At 34.2% G+C, this 17,804-nt stretch overlaps 1 protein-coding gene across 3 annotated transcripts in view; it reads left to right on the forward strand.

The window, feature by feature from the left end:
- ARHGAP5 (Rho GTPase activating protein 5) overlaps positions 1-17,804 on the forward strand; it is a 38,816-nt gene that overhangs the window by 806 nt on the left and 20,206 nt on the right. The window contains exon 2 of one of the 3 annotated variants that reach the window (XM_058162234.1): positions 8,784-8,865. The exons of the other annotated variants lie outside the window; for them this stretch is intronic. The gene's annotated coding sequence lies outside the window, so the exon portion shown is untranslated. The remainder of the gene's footprint in view (positions 1-8,783; positions 8,866-17,804) is intronic. 3 annotated transcript variants of the gene reach the window in all.

Here is a 17,804-nt window from a genome sequence, read left to right on the forward strand (position 1 = left end):
CCCATTATTTCTGCTTTGCTCTCTCCGGTCTTCCATACTCTTCTCTTCCTCAGTTTCCCTCCTCCCCGCTCCTCTCCGACCACCTCCCAAAATCTCGCCATAGCAAACTTTCCTCTTTTAAAGATGTGAGTGGCCTACTTTTTCCTTCTTAAACCCTCCCCCAGCTCCGTAGGGTGGATAGAACGTAGTTTGAAACAGGAGGTTAGGCGGGCTGTGTTGCTTACTACAATTCTTCATGTTCTTTCTTGTCTCGGTAACCTCTGGATTTTCTCTATCAAGGAAAAGCCCTAGATAGAAGTCTGGAAATGGCATTTTGACTGAGGAGAGACGTAATTAATTCAGAGGCCGGTTGCTTGCTGGCTTTAATTCTCCCCCCCCCCCCAATCAAATACTCTGGTGTTTAAAAAAGGGTGTGGAAACCTTCCCATATGTACTCTTCTACGTGGAACATCCAGCAATTCCAGTGTTAAGGATTTGCTTGAAAAGTAGGAGGGAAATGTTTTAAATTTAGATTAAAATAGGCCAGTGGTGGGTGTACTTAGATTAGGTTTTTGATGATAATTAGTGTATATTCCCTGTTAGATACCAGCAGTTAGCAGACATTTCTCAAAGTCTGCATTGCATGGTAAAGCAGTTCTTGGATTCAAACAGTTGTAGATCAGTTGTGTATTCATTTTACCATATATTTAGATCTTTGTTGGCAAGCATTATTCATTCATTCATACATACATACTTGACCAAAAGGCTAATTAATAAGGGGACAATTCTACTTTTTTTTGCTTTTAATATTAAATATTTGTTTCATAATAATGACTACAGACCTTGATTTTCTACTTTGTGAAGTTACTAATGAATGTTTTATTTATAATTAACCAGTACTTACGTACACACACACAACACACACACACACACACACACACACACACACACACACACACACGGAGGGAGGGAGGGAGGGAGGGAGGGAGGGAGAGAGAGAGAGAGAGTGAGTAAATAAATATAGGGAGATATTACAAATGGAAATTGTAGCATCACAATTAAAAACTTGCTGTAAGGTTCCTGTTATATAGTACTGAACTTTTAGCAGATACTTTGTAGTGTACCATATTACATTAACAGTATCTGAACAAGCTTTTTATCTATGCTTTACGCATTAAGCTGAAGTCTCACTAACAATTCTTAATCCAAAATAAGAGTGCCTAAACTTGCAGTAAAATTCTATGCTTACTTCTAAATCCCAGTAACTTTGATGACTATTTTTCTGGAGAAGAATGTACAACATTTCAGTTGACAATTGTTAAAATGTTTCATTCATTTAATAGGACTTTAAAGTTTGCTATGCAAATAAAACTGGTAGTTTTGATGAAATTATTGTAATAAAATACTTTAATAATGTAAAAAATAAACCAGAGCTTAAACCAAATATTTGGTAATGCTTGTGGATTTGCTTTTATTATTTACAAAATATGCTGTGCACCAAGACAAATTCCTTGTGTGTCCAATCACACTTGGCCAATAAAAATTCTATTCTATTCTATTCTATTCTATTCTATTCTATTCTATTCTATTCTATTCTATTCTATTCTATTCTACAACTCCTAATCTTTTTTTTGTTAAGATTTTTCCTGCTGTTAGTTTTAGAAGACAAATACATTTGTCTTCAATTGTTCAATTTGTTAAATAGATTTTAAAAAACTTTTAAATCCTTGACTTTGGGTTTTTATTCATATGCAATTTTTGTTTCAAACTGAATTTTCTAGATAATTTTCTAGATTAATAATATACTTTGCACTCCATATATTACTCTGTTCCAAGAATTTTAACTAAAGGCCTAACTGCCTCTAAACTGTATTAATTGTAGATGAATTCTGATTTGCTAATAATATAGCTGCAAGTATAGGCCAGTTAGTGTCTATAAAAACAGCTCCCATATCTGGCTACAGTTGTTGGGCCATGAATTCAAAACATCTGGACAGCATCTGCTTGATCGTCTTGGTTTAGAATGACTTTGCAATGCATTCTTTTACATTATGATCTAATATTTCACTTCATAAGTATGTACATCTATCAAAGTGGGCCTAAACATTTATTCTGTCATGTTTGCTAATCTCTTAAGAATTGCTGTGATGCAATTGTGAGGTTCCTGCACTTTATCATACACTGGAATAATTTATTCTGCAGTAAATATTTATTTATAGAGTTACAATAAGCTAGTGAAATAGAATTTACCATATAATCATGATATTTATATAAGTAATTTTACAATTGTAAAGTAGTTAGTAGTTTGTTGGGGGGAATAAATGTTTATAATTCATAAGATAACTTTCTTGCTTCCCAATGTGGAATCCAACTTTTAGAAATAGTGGAAAGAACTTTATACTTTGTATAATTTTTATTAAATCAGTTGATGCTACAGGGAATTCATGTCTGGTTTGAAAGTTTCTGATATTGATTGATGCTGAATGAATATTATAAAACAAATGCTAAAAATCTTTAAATGCAATCTTACAACTTTTTAAAAAAGTTTACAATCTGGCAAATACTTTTGGGCAGTTTTTGTTGGCTATCATAAACATTTTGGAAATTTTGACACTTGAAATAATTCTAATATAAAGTATAATAACACATATAGAGTAATTTTATAAAGAAATATAAGATGCTTTTGTTAAAATGGCAAAATATTTGCCAAATATAAAAGGTACATCTGTTTAACAGACAGCTTTCCAAAATATAAATAAACTTTTCAGGAAATCAGCTTTACAAATGCTTTGAAATATAGAAATTGATTAATCAAATCTGTAAATGATTAAGCAATAGGCAAATCATACAAGCCTGACAAGTGATAATTTTTGTCAGAGTTCAAGAGACAGTCAGGTTCATCTTGTCTTGCAATGCCCATCTCTAAAACTAAAAGCAAGTTCTTCTGGCTGTTTCCAACTTTCTTCAGTGATATGATGTTAAGAAGTGGACATTTGTGTTAGCTTTGGAGGGATGTTGGAAGCAACAAGATCAACTCAAGCTTTTGACTTTCCCCAAAACCTGACATTAAATGAAAGACAAAAAATAGGGAGATTGATTTTCAATCTTTCAGAAATTGAAATAGCAGAAACACAAATATTAGAGAAAGGAAATAGGAACTCTCACTTTATGATAAGTATTTAGGGAAAATATGTCAATGTAGATTCTCAGTCATCCACATAGAGTTAACTGGAAGTTGAGTCATAGCAACTGGACTTTTTCCTTTTTTTTTGGTTTGAAACGTTTCATGCTTATCCAAGTAGCTTCTTTCCAAGTAGCTAGACAGTTGCCAAACTAGCCAGCAGGGGTTAAAATTGGTGCTTTGGCAACTGTTAAGATGCTTTTATCTTATCAGGAACACCTATTATTTTGGATATACAAGTGCTTATGAAATTCAGTAAAGGTTTAACAGAGATATCTACAGCTGTTGGTAAAATATAAGGCATTAGAATGAATTTCCTCAAATTATTATTTCAGTGTTTATTCAGAGAACTGGACAGTCTTCTACACATATTAATGTGATACAGTTAAAGATGGCCAGTATTCCCCCAGACAAGCACAATTCAAAGTGCACTGAAGATGTCTCCTCGAATGGGGATGAGACGTTTGCAACCAAATCGCCAAGTTCAGAGCTCAAACTAACAACACAGTTAAATACTGTTTTGTTAAAACATTTAGGTTTAGATTCATAGATATTATATTTCACTGTTGAAATCAATACAAAGTAATCATAACCAGTGGTTTAGATTCAGTAAGAAGTACCATGCAGTCTGGTTGAAGGGGGAGCGTATATCCATTATACTTGAATGTCTGCTAACATGTTTGTTTCATCCAGACTACTTCAGAATGCAGTGCCATTTTTTATTTCAGGGAAATATCTGAATAGAAATTTGTTCTTTGCATATGGACTACTAAATGGAAATCTCTTAAGGTTCCTTGTACATGAAATCAGATGAAAGGTCTAAGTATTACAGCTTTCTGTATTTACATAGGTGACAAGTGAAGCTTGCAGGCATGATATGATCCCCTTCCCTTCCCTTCCCACTAGCTAAAAACATTTTGCCTGTTATGTAAGAGAGAGTATATGGCCCTTAAATGTAGCAGGCAGTGTACCACCATTATATATGAAATTGTCTACCCCATGGTCATGAAAAAGGCTTTCTTGTATTGATCCTAGTTTCAGTGAATGCCCAAGGTTCTAATATTGGATATAATAAGCATTTAATAATAAATTGCCTATATTAGTAATGTGAAGCCTATTTATTTCAATTGTTATTTTTGAATACAAATCCTCTCAAAGCACCTTACCTATTAGCTTCTTCAATAGCAGTGCAAAATATAAGAAATTATAAATATAAATACAACAATAATTGGAACCTTCTGTCTTCAAGGATCTTTTGACACCGCATATGGTAGAAATGATATTGTGGGGGCCAGGAACAATCTAACTGATTATAACGTGACCTTCATGTACTTGCTTTTCTTTTTCTTTTCTGGGATTTCTTTCTGACAGAAATTTTGAAAGTTATTTATTTGCTAGATTTATATTCTGTAATTCGTTCAACAACTCAAGACAATGTACCTAGTGTTGCTTCCTCCTATTTTTCTTACAACCAACTGGTGAAGAAGGTCAGGCTGAAAGAGTGACTGATCCAAAGTTATCCTGTGAGTTACTGTGACTGAGGATAGATTTGAACCAGGGTCTCCACAGTATCCCTCCAACACTTGAGCTACTATATTCTTTTGGATAGCTAGTTTATGATAGATTGGTATATCTATATCCTTAGTTGTAAAAAGGAGCATCTACGATAGTGGTTAAGGGGCTGGATTAGCAGTAGGGAGGCTATAGAAATTTAGGAATTTTATATGTTTTTGGAGGCTTGTAACCTGCATCACTTTTCAATATATGTAAAATAAGGAAAGCTGCTTATTATTTGAATAATTGTCTTCTATTAATTTTGAGTTAATTTGGTATTTTTTTTGCAGAATATCTCAAAGTGCCTCAGTAATAGGCCATAAGGTAACTCATTTTAGGGGCGAATCCTCTAACAAACTACTTATTTTGTGCTGAATGAATTTGGGTGTGTTTGGATATTTATATGTTCATTGTTTATAATGTAAAATTCATTATTCACAATCTAAGTATAAGAAAAATGGTAATATAACATGGAAGAATTATGTTTCACAGTTTATTTCATGTTATCTAATTTTAGCATAAAGTCCAATTCAAGCACAACTCCTGTTACCGTCACAAAAGTATCTAAATAGTTTTCTTGGCAAAATTGGTTTTTCATGGCTTTCTTTGTGGTTTATTTTAAATATAAGTCTAATCTATATTTCCTGGCGGTCTACCCCCTAAATTCCAATATTAGTTAGCTTTTGAGCATATATCTAGCTGAGCATTTCTTCCATCATGCATGCTTAAATGTTAGAGAGTTTTAACACTTCCTAATCCAAATGATTGATGTTCTGATCTAGCACATTTATAGAAGGAAGGGTTTGTGATTTTTTTTCTGTGTTTTTGAGGAGATGACTTTTTCTTTTAAAGGTCAGATTCCGAGTAGGAGGGTAATTTGGGGATCTAACTTTACCTTCGGATTTCTAGACTGTATCCCTTGCTAGGAGGATTTTTATTAGCTTTTTTTTGTATGCCTGTTGCACCCTCTTCTGGGCAGTTATGATTTTGTCTCTCCCACATATTCCTTGGTAATTTTAAGTCTAATATTATGATATATATATATATAGAATAAAAATATTTAGAAGCCACATTTGATCCAAACAAATTATCATTAATTGGTATCAACCTCAAACTTCCTCACTAACAACCAGTTGAATTTTGTACAGATCTGTCTAGTCTGGAATCTTGTTCCAACAGTGATTATCAAAATGTCACTGTGAAGTTCATATGTACAGTGGGGTAAAAAAGTATTTAGTCAGCCACCAGTTGTGCAAGTTCTCCCACTGAAAAAGATGAGAGAGGCCTGTAATTGTTATCATATGTATACCTCAACTAGGAGAGACAACATGAGAAAACATATCCAGAAAATCACATTGTCTGATTTGTAACAAATTTATTTGCAAATTATGGTGGAAAATAAGTATTTGGTCACCAACAAACAAGCAAGATTTCTGGCTCTCACAGACCTGTAACTTCTACTTTAAGAGGCTCCTCCGTTCTCCACTCATTACCTGTATTAATGGTACCTGTTTGAACTTGTTATCAGTATAAAAGACACCTGTCCACAACCTCAAACAGTCACACTCCAAACTCCACTATGGTGAAGACCAAAGAGCTGTCGAAGGACACCAGAAACAAAATTGTAGACCTGCACCAGGCTGTGAAGACTGAATCTGCAATAGGCAAGCAGCTTGGTGTGAAGAAATCAACTGTGGGAGCAATCATTAGAAAATGGAAGACATACAAGACCACTGATAATCTCCCTTGATCTGGGGCTCCACGCAAGATCTCACCTTGTGGGGTCAAAATGATCACAAGAACGGTGAGCAAATATCCCAGAACCACACGGGGAGGCCTAGTGAATGACCTGCAGAGAGCTGGAACCAACGTAACAAAGGCTACCATCAGTAACACACTACACCGCCAGGGACTCAGATCCTGCAGTGCCAGACGTGTCCCCCTGCTTAAGCCAGTACATGTCCGGGCCCGTCTGAAGTTTGCTAGAGAGCATTTGGATGATCCAGAAGAGGATTGGGAGAATGTCATATGGTCAGATGAAACCAAAGTAGAACTGTTTGGTAGAAACTCAACTCGTCATGTTTGGAGGAGAGAGAATGCTGAGTTGCATCCAAAGAACACCATACCATACTGTGAAGCATGGGAGTGGCAACATCATGCTGTGGGGCTGTTTCTCTGCAAAGGGGCCAGGACGACTGATCCGTGTAAAGGAAAGAATGAATGGGGCCATGTATCGTGAGATTTTGAGTGCAAACCTCCTTCCATCAGCAAGGGCATTGAAGATGAAACGTGGCTGGGTCTTTCAGCATGACAATGATCCTAAACACACTGCCCAGGCAATGAAGGAGTGGCTCCGTAAGAAGCATTTCAAGGTCCTGGAGTGGCCTAGCCAGTCTTTGGTGGGAGTTGAAAGTCCGTGTTGCCCAGCAACAGCCCCAAAACATCACTGCTCTCGAGGAGATCTGCATGGAGGAATGGGCCAACATACCAGCAACAGTGTGTGAAAACCTTGTGAAGACGTAAAGAAAACCTTTGACCTCTGTCATTGCCAACAAAGGATATATAACAAAGTATTGAGATGAACTTTTGATATTGACCAAATACTTATTTTCCACCATAATTTGCAAATAAATTCGTTACAAATCAGACCATGTGATTTTCTGGATGTGTTTTCTCATGTTGTCTCTCCTAGTTGAGGTATACCTATGATAACAATTACAGGCCCCTCTCATCTTTTTCAGTGGGAGAACTTGCACAACTGGTGGCTGACTAAATACTTTTTTACCCCACTGTAACAAGGGTAATAATGTCTTTATATTTCTTAGACAAGAGTGACATGAGAAATAGACTGCTTGTGTTTATAGAGATACTTCTAACAACTGGTCGTTTTATAAATTATGTATTTTTAATCATCCAGTTTATTATGATACATTGGTGAATTCTACAGGCTAACAATTATCTTTGTGAAGAACCATTTTATTTAAGGGGGCGTCCTTGATACTCTCTGAGCTTGGTTGCTTTTTTGCAGACATTTCATTTTGCAGACATGCTCAGTGTTAGTGAGAGTGGCCCAGGTGGTTCTTTGGTTGGGCTGTTTATTGTTTGCTTGTTTAGCAGTTCCTTGATTAGGTTATTGTTTACTTCTTAGTTTTTGGTGTGATATTAATCTCTGCTCAACTGGGTGCTGAATGCTGGAGGGGGAGATGTTTTGGACCTGCCAAATAAGCTAACAGTGAACAGCTCAACCAAAGGACTATCAAGACCACTCCCACCAACATGGACAGGCAAGCCATTAGAATATAAAATGGGAGCAAACCCCATTCCCTATGAGCATATATAATGTTTGGGTAATGTGTGCAGGAAAACAAGCAAACTCAGAGAGCTCTAAGGATCCCTTATATCAGCCCTGACCTACAACCTACAAATATTCTCCTCTATTGACAATTTCTGTCATTTGTGAATCTGGTAATTAAACAATTGGTGTTAATTGTTATGGAAAGTTAGTCAATTCTGAGCAAAATTCATTGCATTGACATCTGGTAAATTAACATTTCAGTACATGAAGTTTTGTGTATTGTTTTACATGAAATAAACAGTGTGTCAAATGAGTAATGTTCATGAATAATAAATACATTCTAATCAGCATGGGCCATAATACTGTTAGAAAATGTAATCCAACTGAATCTGGATGTTCATATCTGTTCTAAGGTCTAGGGGATGAATATCACCTTGAATCTTGGAAAATAGTTTGCAATTCTCTTTTCCAGTACAGATTCATTGAATATCAGAGTAGAAATAAATGAAACATGATGGTCTTTTGCTTATTTCTAAAAAATCTAAATAAAGAATAAAATATTTTCATAAGTTTTTAAATTTTAAAAAGAAAATTAAAACTCAACATAAATTGTACAGAGCTATGGTACTAAGAGAAGTAGGTAATATGTAGCATTTGAAAATACTATAAAAAGTTAAATAAATGTAATTGAAAATTCTAAGAAAAAATTACCTTGCTATGTATTATTATTTTGCCTTTATACTTTTAAAAATGTCTCATCTCCTTGATTTTTAGATCTTTACATCACTGAAATGTGTGACATTGTGATACTTTGCAAGAGCTTGACAGCAATCTCCTTGCATTTTTTTCTGTAAGGGTAAGCTGAAATTTCTGAATATTTGTGGAATGGGGAGAAATTATTTTATAAATTTGTAGCTGAGAAGAAACAAGATCATGTTTCATATTTTTTTAAATAGGCTTGAGTTCCTCACCCTTTGTGACTTTGCGGACTTGCAGGGTGGGGGAGGGGATTTTTCTGCATGAGCAGTGGGCAAGTGTGCACATGCAGGTCTATTTGCATGAACAGCAGACACATGTATCCATTGCTTACAGAAATGGAGCACATGTGCACAAGCTCGCTTGCTGTTCACACAAGTGGGGACCTGCATGTGCTCGCCCATCACTTCTGCAGCCTGGTTCCGAACGGGTCAAGGCCCAGTAGTGTGTTGCGGCCCATGGAGTTTGGGACATCTGGTTTAGAGATGGCACTGCATGTTGATCAGAGCAACTTCTACATCATTGTTGGATATTAGACTCCCCTCCCCCAAATTGTAGGATATGATTTTTGTTGTTTGTTGTTTACAAAAGTGCCTCCAGTCTCACTGGCAGATTTTTACATAGATTCAAGGCAGGATTTAACACTGATTCAAATGAACAGAATTGTGATTGTGTGAACTACTGACTAGAACACTACTTATATACAGGAAGTTCTCAACTTAAAACAGTTCATTTAATGACTGTTAGAAGTTACACCGGCACTAGAAAAAGTGACTTTAACTCGATGGTGCAGTGTCCCAGGGTCATGTGATTGAATTTTGCAACCTTCTAATGAGCAAAGTCAATGGGGAAGCCAAGTTCATTAATAGCAACTGTGTTACTAACTTAAATCCAGAGATTCACTTTACAACTGTAGCAAAAAAGGGCATAAAATTGGGCAAAATTCACTTAACTGTTTTAACAGAAACAACAGAAAATTTGGGGTCAATTGTGCTTATTAGTCATAGGCTACCTGCATTCTGTGTGGTCTTAGATTGCTTAGCAAACTAATTTTTCTGTTAACACAGCAGGAATCTACTAAAGCAAAGAGGTGAGAAAGAGGCATGTTTCAGATTTTGTCTGAGCCATTTTTGCCTGTGCATATCATGTTAAAATGATCCACATTGGGTGAAAGACATGTTGGAAATCTTTGATAAAACCACAAAGGGAAAAATGCTTAGAAAGACTCTGATCTAATTTGACTAAGTATCTAAAACCTAGACTAAATTATTGTAAATGAACCAAAAGAAATTGAGATTCATGTATTTCTTCTTTCCTACAATCAGCAAAACTGCTGTAACTATAGATTCCTGTTTTATATGGACTTGAAGAACTGGTAATTCTGTTTTGAGTTAATTAGAATATAACAGGATATCATGCTATTCTTTATCATGAGATTTTTTTTCTCTAGACTAGGCCTTCTTGTGCTTTCTTAAGATAGAACTTATTTAGATGGCTACATTTTGAAATAAGTTTAAAACCAATTATGCTGCTAATTATGGTTATAGAGAATCAATAAAAAAAGAATTAGGACTATGGGGAGAGAAACTGATTACTGGAGAAGAAGCATAAGAGTCAAAAATGTATGGTTTTTTTTAGTTACTGAATTGCTCCTTTAAAACATACTTTTTGAAAGGCGCAAAAAGTGCAACCGTTAGAAAGGATGTATGCTGTTGCAGAAAAGGCTCTCCATGGTCTTTTCAGACATTCCTTACTGTTTTGGGACCCACAATATGTCCTTTCTGTTGACTTTACGGGGTGGGTAGATGTGATTGGGAGAGAAGTGGTCACTGAAATATTTTAGTTCTGAAATAATTTTGTCTTAGTTGGCTTTTAATGAAGTTTGCTGTTGTCTTTTACATTTGTTTTTTGATGATTTTCATATGCCATTCAGAGTCGCATTGTCTGAGTCGGGTGGCCATATACATGCTACCAATAAATAAACTTTGAGTTTATGTACTACACTAAGGTATAATGTGATTGCTTTGAATGTGTTTAGCAAATGTTGCACACATAGTTGTGGCTTCTTCAATAAATCATGGCTAAATAAGCAATAAAGAGCTGGTTTAGTACAGTAGTTGAAGATACTTGGCTAGAAACTAGGAGACTGTGTGAATTCTAATGCTGTGTTAGGCCCAAAGCCATCTGGATGATTATTGATATGTCACATTCTTAGTCCTAGGAAGAAAGCAGTGGCCAATCACTTCTGAAAAATATTGCCAAGAAAACTACATGGATTTATCCAGTTGGATTTATCCAACTGCATGGATTTATCCAGGAATCACTATTGACCCTGAAAACATTAATAACAACAACCAACAATTTAACATCTCATTCCTCAGTACAAATTTTTGTGCAATGCTAAATAAATCCATATTCTTATTGCAAGTCAATATTTATTGATGCATATTACTTCTATACCTCTTCAACCATAGATTTTAAGAAGTTTTAGCTAGATGTAAAATAAATTTTGGATTAACATGATTCAATTCTTGAGAAGAATGTTGAGAGTCAAACGTACAGGTAGTCCTCACTTACTGACCATAATTAGGACCAGCATCTCCATCACTAAATGCTGTTGTCATTAAGCAGAAAATCATCTGAATGTGGTGGACTATAACTTAACTTGTCATTTGACTAGTTAACAAACTAGTCATTTGTTAAACTAGTCATTTGCTTAGCTAAGCAAAACATCATGTGACTGTGATGATTTTACTTCTGTGTTCTCCATTGTAACTCTGCGTGTTGCAAGCCAGTTGGGAAACACACAAATGGTTATCACATAATTGTGGACCATAGCAACAGTAATAAATGTGAAGATTGATCGCAAAGCTGTTTTTTAACACTGTTGTAACTTTGAACAGTTATTAAATGAGGCAGTCAGTAAGCATAGATTATCTGTAGTTTGAGATTTAAAATGTACCAGGGGATAGAATCAGATATGCAAACTGGATGACAGATTAGTATATTAAAAAAACAAAAGTAAAAAATACCATGTTTCCCTAAAAACAAGACCCTATCTTACATTTTTTTGCCACCAAAAAAAGGCGCCAGGTCTTATGGGGGGAGATGTCATCCACTGACTAACCTCACTTGTGTGTGTTGCCCCCAGCCTCTTTTTTGCTGTCGGAGGCCTTCAGGAACTTCTTCGTCTGGCAAGGCCAGCAAGGCTTTCCTGAAGGCCTCCATAGCCGATAACAGAGCTCTGGATCGATCTGGAGCTCTGTTATCAGCTATAGAGGCCTTCAGGAAAGCCTTGCCAGCTGCAGCAGAACAACTGGGCTGAGGTGTGCAATGCCTGGTTGCAACGATTGTTAGTTAAGTAGTAAGGCAGCTCCAGCCCCCCATCTCCATCCTAGCTTAATTTTTACCTGTACACACTGGAGTGGGTGGGAGTCTTAATTAGGACTTATTTTGGGGTAGGACTTACATTGGGCACACATGTAAAAATCAAGCTAGGACTTATTTTCGGAGTAGATCGTATTTTCTGAGAAACAGTACTAACAGAAACTATTGCTAGACTTACTGGAGTGTCTGCTCCTAAATGATCTACAAGTCTTAGAAAGCAGCTTCTGATACAATATTTATGGGGAAATAACCTGGATTTCTGAACAATGACTTTTTGGGTTATTGCAGTGCTGAATGGATGGTGACGACTCTGAAAATTGATTTATCAAGTAATCAATAATGACATTTACATCCCATTTTTCTTTTTTAAAATGTAAGCAATAAAAGTTTTTTCTTTGAAATCCTATGCAGATCAATAGAAATAAAATACTCAATAGATTTTCCTGGTGGAGATTAGAAACAGGCTGTAAAAATTTGTTGTTTTACTTTGCAGCAGTATAAGAAACTCTGAGCAGGAAGATGGTCTTAGTTATTTGACAGTATTCCCCATGGCCAAGATAGGTTTTGCTTTTAATATTTGAGATTGTCATAAAATATGGGTGTTAAACATTTTGAAATATAAAATGCAATGAAAATAGAATATAAAGTTATTATAATAAAATCTTAAGAGATTCTACATTAAGGCTTTATTTATTTTTTTCCTTTAAAGGTAGCCTCAAATTTAAAAAGACTCTGCTTCTAAAAAGAGAATATTATGCAGAAAAAATGCTAACTTTTTCTGTTATTGTCAGATGACTCTCCAATTAAATATTAATTCAAGAAAATTACATTTTCATATTTCACTCTTCAGCTTAAAATAACAGTTTATAAAATAATAAAAAATAAGGCAGACTTTAGGCTTACAATCAAAAGTCATGAAACAGAAGATGAAGGGAATAGGACATTATAATTTTTTTTAATGGTTTGTGGTGATAGAAATGAGCTGCTTGGAGGGACAGGTGATGTCTTAATTTTGCTTGCAACATACTACTATGACGTTTTTCTCTGTTTTTAAAATGTTCTTAAATAAGCTTTCCCCTTATAATTTGATTTAGTCATGTAAAAACTTAGCAAGAAAGGAGATTATGTATGAAAAGTGTTTGTACTTTATAGATGTTCATTATGAATGTTAAAATTCCTGTTTTAAAAATTCACATTGTTTTGCTAATATATGATTTATTTCACTTTTATTCAGTTTATTACAGTTTTAAATAAGTTTGTGAAAATGTAGTTCAGTATGATACACAGACTTCCAGTTGTCTGGCAACTTTATTTCACATAATGCCTCAAGAAAACATTCTTGAAAAGTAAAATGACATTTGACAGTTGAAAACCCAATTTTGTATTTGTGGTTGCCATCACATTCCTCTGCCCCAATTCAAAAGGAAGGAAGAAACTGAGCCCTTTGTTACCATGGATGGCTTGGCATGACCCACATTGCTAAGGGTGACAAATAAAGGAGGAGGAAGTGAAAAAACTGGCAGAATGATATAATAGTGAACTTTGAGGCAGTCCAAACGAGAAAGAAAATGTGTGTATATATGTTTTAAAAATGTATACATATATAGATATATTAGAATGAGATTAGACTGTTTTTTCCTGAAACAAACAGCTGACCTGAACGGATTTTGTACACTATGAATGTGGGTCTATAGATTCTGGGATGTGAGAGGTACAGATCAATCATATTACTACTGTATATCAGAATTGTGGGTTTAGAGAAAAACTTTGTGTTTGACAGTTGAGATTCTATCTTTGACTTGGATCCAATTAATTGAATAAGTGACTTCCCCTTAATCTTTATTAGTTTGCCTTTCTGTTATATGAATGTGTATCCAAATGACTGTTATTTTGAGATGATAAATATGACATATATTCAGAATTCTAAATATGTCACAAAGATTGGAAATTCCTGAAGCTAAATTCCTATTGCAATTGTTCCAAAGCAAGATTGTTACAAAACATTCTGAATTATATTGACTAATCTTCTCATAGTCTAATTGTGCCACAGTCTGCAAGCAAATGGGCAAGCTGTACCTTGCTAAAGACTAAGGAATATATTTTAATAAAAACACTCCATGCTGTTTACACTCCTCCATGGTCACAAAGCCATCTGTCATGCAGGAAACAATTTCTATCTATCTTGACTACAAATAAGGCAATTAGTCTCTGAACTATGAACACAACTCATTTCCTATATTTGAAACTGAAACTAAATGATAACTGTTCTCTGATAATTCATTTAAAAATTAAAAATTTATATACTAACAAATGCCAATGTATTATTTAGTAATTATTATTTGTGCAACATTTTAAAGAACATACACATCTGCAGTGTAAACATATTTAAAATTGAAAATGTAAAAATTCAAAAAAATATAGTTACAAAATCAGTAAGATAAAAATATATGAAGTTACCATAACATACTAGAATAAAAATAAGATGCTGGCTCAATGTATTTGATAAAGACAGAATATGGTATGCAGCTTTTATTTAACCAGAATCTCTTTATCAGTTAATAGGATTAAATGAAATTGTATTCACATTGGAAATCATAGGCTTGCAGGATTATGGGTAGTCCTAAAGGATCTACAAATTTTTACTATTTTACTACTGCCAAAAAGAAAGCACAACTTTTAATTAATAAATTTGACTCAATGTATTTTACTAGATATAAATAAAATACATTATATAGCTAAATAAGCATCGAGCACATTAAGGTACTTTGTAAACTTTTTCTTTTTTTCATATATAAGCTGTATAGCTTATAAAGAAGTATGATTTAGGAATTAAAGGCTATTTTGTGTTTATGACACACTACAAGTAGCTGTATACAGCAAAGAGGTTTTACAATACATATTAGTTCTTGTTTTTTTCTCACTAAGGTAGATAAGTGACAACTTTTAAACTATTTAGCTTTCAGTGTCAAACTCTGGTTTGTGTCACCTTTTTAATGTTCAGTCGCTAAATTGTGTCTCATTGTTTGCAACTCCATGGGCCATAGGCTCCTCCTATCTCCACTATCTCCTGGAGTGTGCCCAAATTCAAATTTATTGCATCGATGACACTAACCATCTCATCCGCTGCCATTTCTTCCCTTTTGTCTTCAGTCTTTTTCAACATCAGGGTCTTTTCCAGATAGTCCTCTCTTCTCATGTGGTGGCCAAAGTATTTGAGCTTCAGCTTCAGTATCTGTCCTTCCAAAGAACAGTCAGGGTTGATTTCTTTTAGGATTGATTGATTTGATCTTGCAGTTCAGAGGACTCTCAAGTGTCTTTTCCAGTACCACAATTCAAAAGCATTAATTGCTCAATCTTCCTTATGGTCCAACTCTCACAGCCATACATTACTACTGGGAAAAACCACAGCTTTGACTATACAGAGCTTTGTTGACAAGGTGATGTCTCTTCTTAATATGCTGTCTAGGTTTGCCCTTGTTTACCTCCCAATATATTCTGCAGGTAATCTTAATTCTGGTTTGTCATTCATCCAGCCCAGCATTTCACATAATGCACACTGCAAATAAGTTAAATGAGCAGGCTTAAAATATACAGCCCTCTAGTACTTCATTCTGTATTTTGAATCAATCAGTTGTTCAAATTCTGAATGTTACTTCTTGATCCTCATACAGGTTTCTCAGGAGACAGGTAAGATGGTCTGGTACACCCATCTCTTTAAGAACTTACCACAGTTTTTTGTGATTACACAACCAAAGGTTTTAGCATAGTCAGTGAAGCAGAAGTAAATGTTTATCTGGAACTCACTTGCTTTCTCCATAATCCAGCGAATTTTGGCTATTTGATGTCAAGTTCCTCTGCTTCTTTGAAACTCTGCTTGTACTTCTAGTAGTTCTTGGTTCATATATTGATGAAGCCTAGCTTGTAGGATTTTGAGCATGACCTTGTTAGCATGTGAATAAGCACAATTGTATTGTAGTTTGAACATTCTTTGTCATTATATCACATAGCTAATAACATATTACAAACTTGAAATGTTTGATGCTCCATATTTTACAGGTAGGCCTTGACTTATGATCATTCGTTTAATTATGGTTTGAATTTATACCTCAGAAAAAGTGACCAACCACCCGTCCTTGAAATTATGAATGTTGCATCCCCTTGTCATCTGATTGCAGTGTGGTGGGTTGAGAACCAACTTGCATATACAGCAGTTGCAATAACTTGCAGTCGCATGATTCATGATTTGTGACCTTCCCAGCTGGCTTCCAACAGGCAAAATTAATTGGAAAAGCTGGATTCACTTAACCATGTGATTCACTTAATGATCATATGATTTGCTTAATGATCTTGGTGATTTGCTTAATGACTGAAGTAACAATGGTTGTGAAATTGGGTCTGGTTCTGTGAGAAATGCTTAACAACCACATCAATTGACAACCAAAATTCCAGTCTCAATTGTGGTTGAAAGCCAAAACTACCTGTAGTTTCAAACATCTTTTTCCCAATAATTTTTATTAAGAGTTATATTGAACAGATAAAATTAGTACAATAACATAGTAGAAAAATATTAAATTATATTTAAAAGTTCATAAAATCCTCCCAACAGCAAAACAGTAAGAAACTTTTATTTCATTCCCAGCAATAAATAAATATGAATTGATATAACTTATAAATCTTCAGCATAGGATATTAGTATGTGACTTTAATTTTTTCTTATGGAAAAGGAGATCAGGAACGATAAAAAATATTTCTTAAAGCTATTCACTAAATATATTGGCAGAAGCCAATATATTTCACAATGACTTAATATTTATTTGGGTAATTTCATTTAATAATCTTGTTTTTGCTAATATCATCTAAAACAGATTTGATTTTTTATATAGTAACTAAAATTTAAAAAAGCATGTGTACTATTGAAATGAAAATAACATTTTGATTTCTGATAATAGAAATTTGTTATGAATTGAGCTTGTGAATATGAAAATATAAATGTGCTCTTATGTAGTGTCTCAATTCTGTGAGTTTTTGAAATTTGATTCTGTCTTTTGAATGAGGATAAACAATAATAAATATTTTTATTGAGACAGTAGTTTGTAATATTAACTGATAATGACCAGTTGCAATTGCTGTAATTAATATTCTAATCCAAATACTTCATTACCTTTTTATGATCCTATTTAATATTGTTTATTGTTACAGATAGGATTCATACAATCAGTGCAAAAGTTTCATATGTACACTGTTGATTTTTTTTTTTGAAGCAACAGTATATGGTTTACTTAGGATTCAGTCTGGAACAGTGGTTCAATATATTGTTATTTATTGGTTAGGCTTGTCGTCACTGGTAACAATTGGAAACAAGTTCCAATGAAGTAATTTGCTTAAAATTAGATTCTTTAATCCACATTAGATATCAGGGTGGATAAAAATCTATGATTTTTTTAAAAAAAATAAAATAAAATATTTTTTTTTGTTTTAAATTGGATTTTTTATTTAAATTAGATTTTTTAAATTTAAATTGGATTTTTTTATTTAAATCGGATTTTTTTATTTTTATCAAATTTATTTTAATAAAATGCTTTTGGAGTAAAAATCTATCTCAAGATAGTTTCTATTTAAGATACATTAATAATTTAATTTATTCAGCATGAA

This window comes from Ahaetulla prasina, chromosome 1, assembly GCF_028640845.1.
Source record: "Ahaetulla prasina isolate Xishuangbanna chromosome 1, ASM2864084v1, whole genome shotgun sequence".
NCBI classification, from domain to species: Eukaryota; Metazoa; Chordata; class Lepidosauria; order Squamata; family Colubridae; genus Ahaetulla; species Ahaetulla prasina.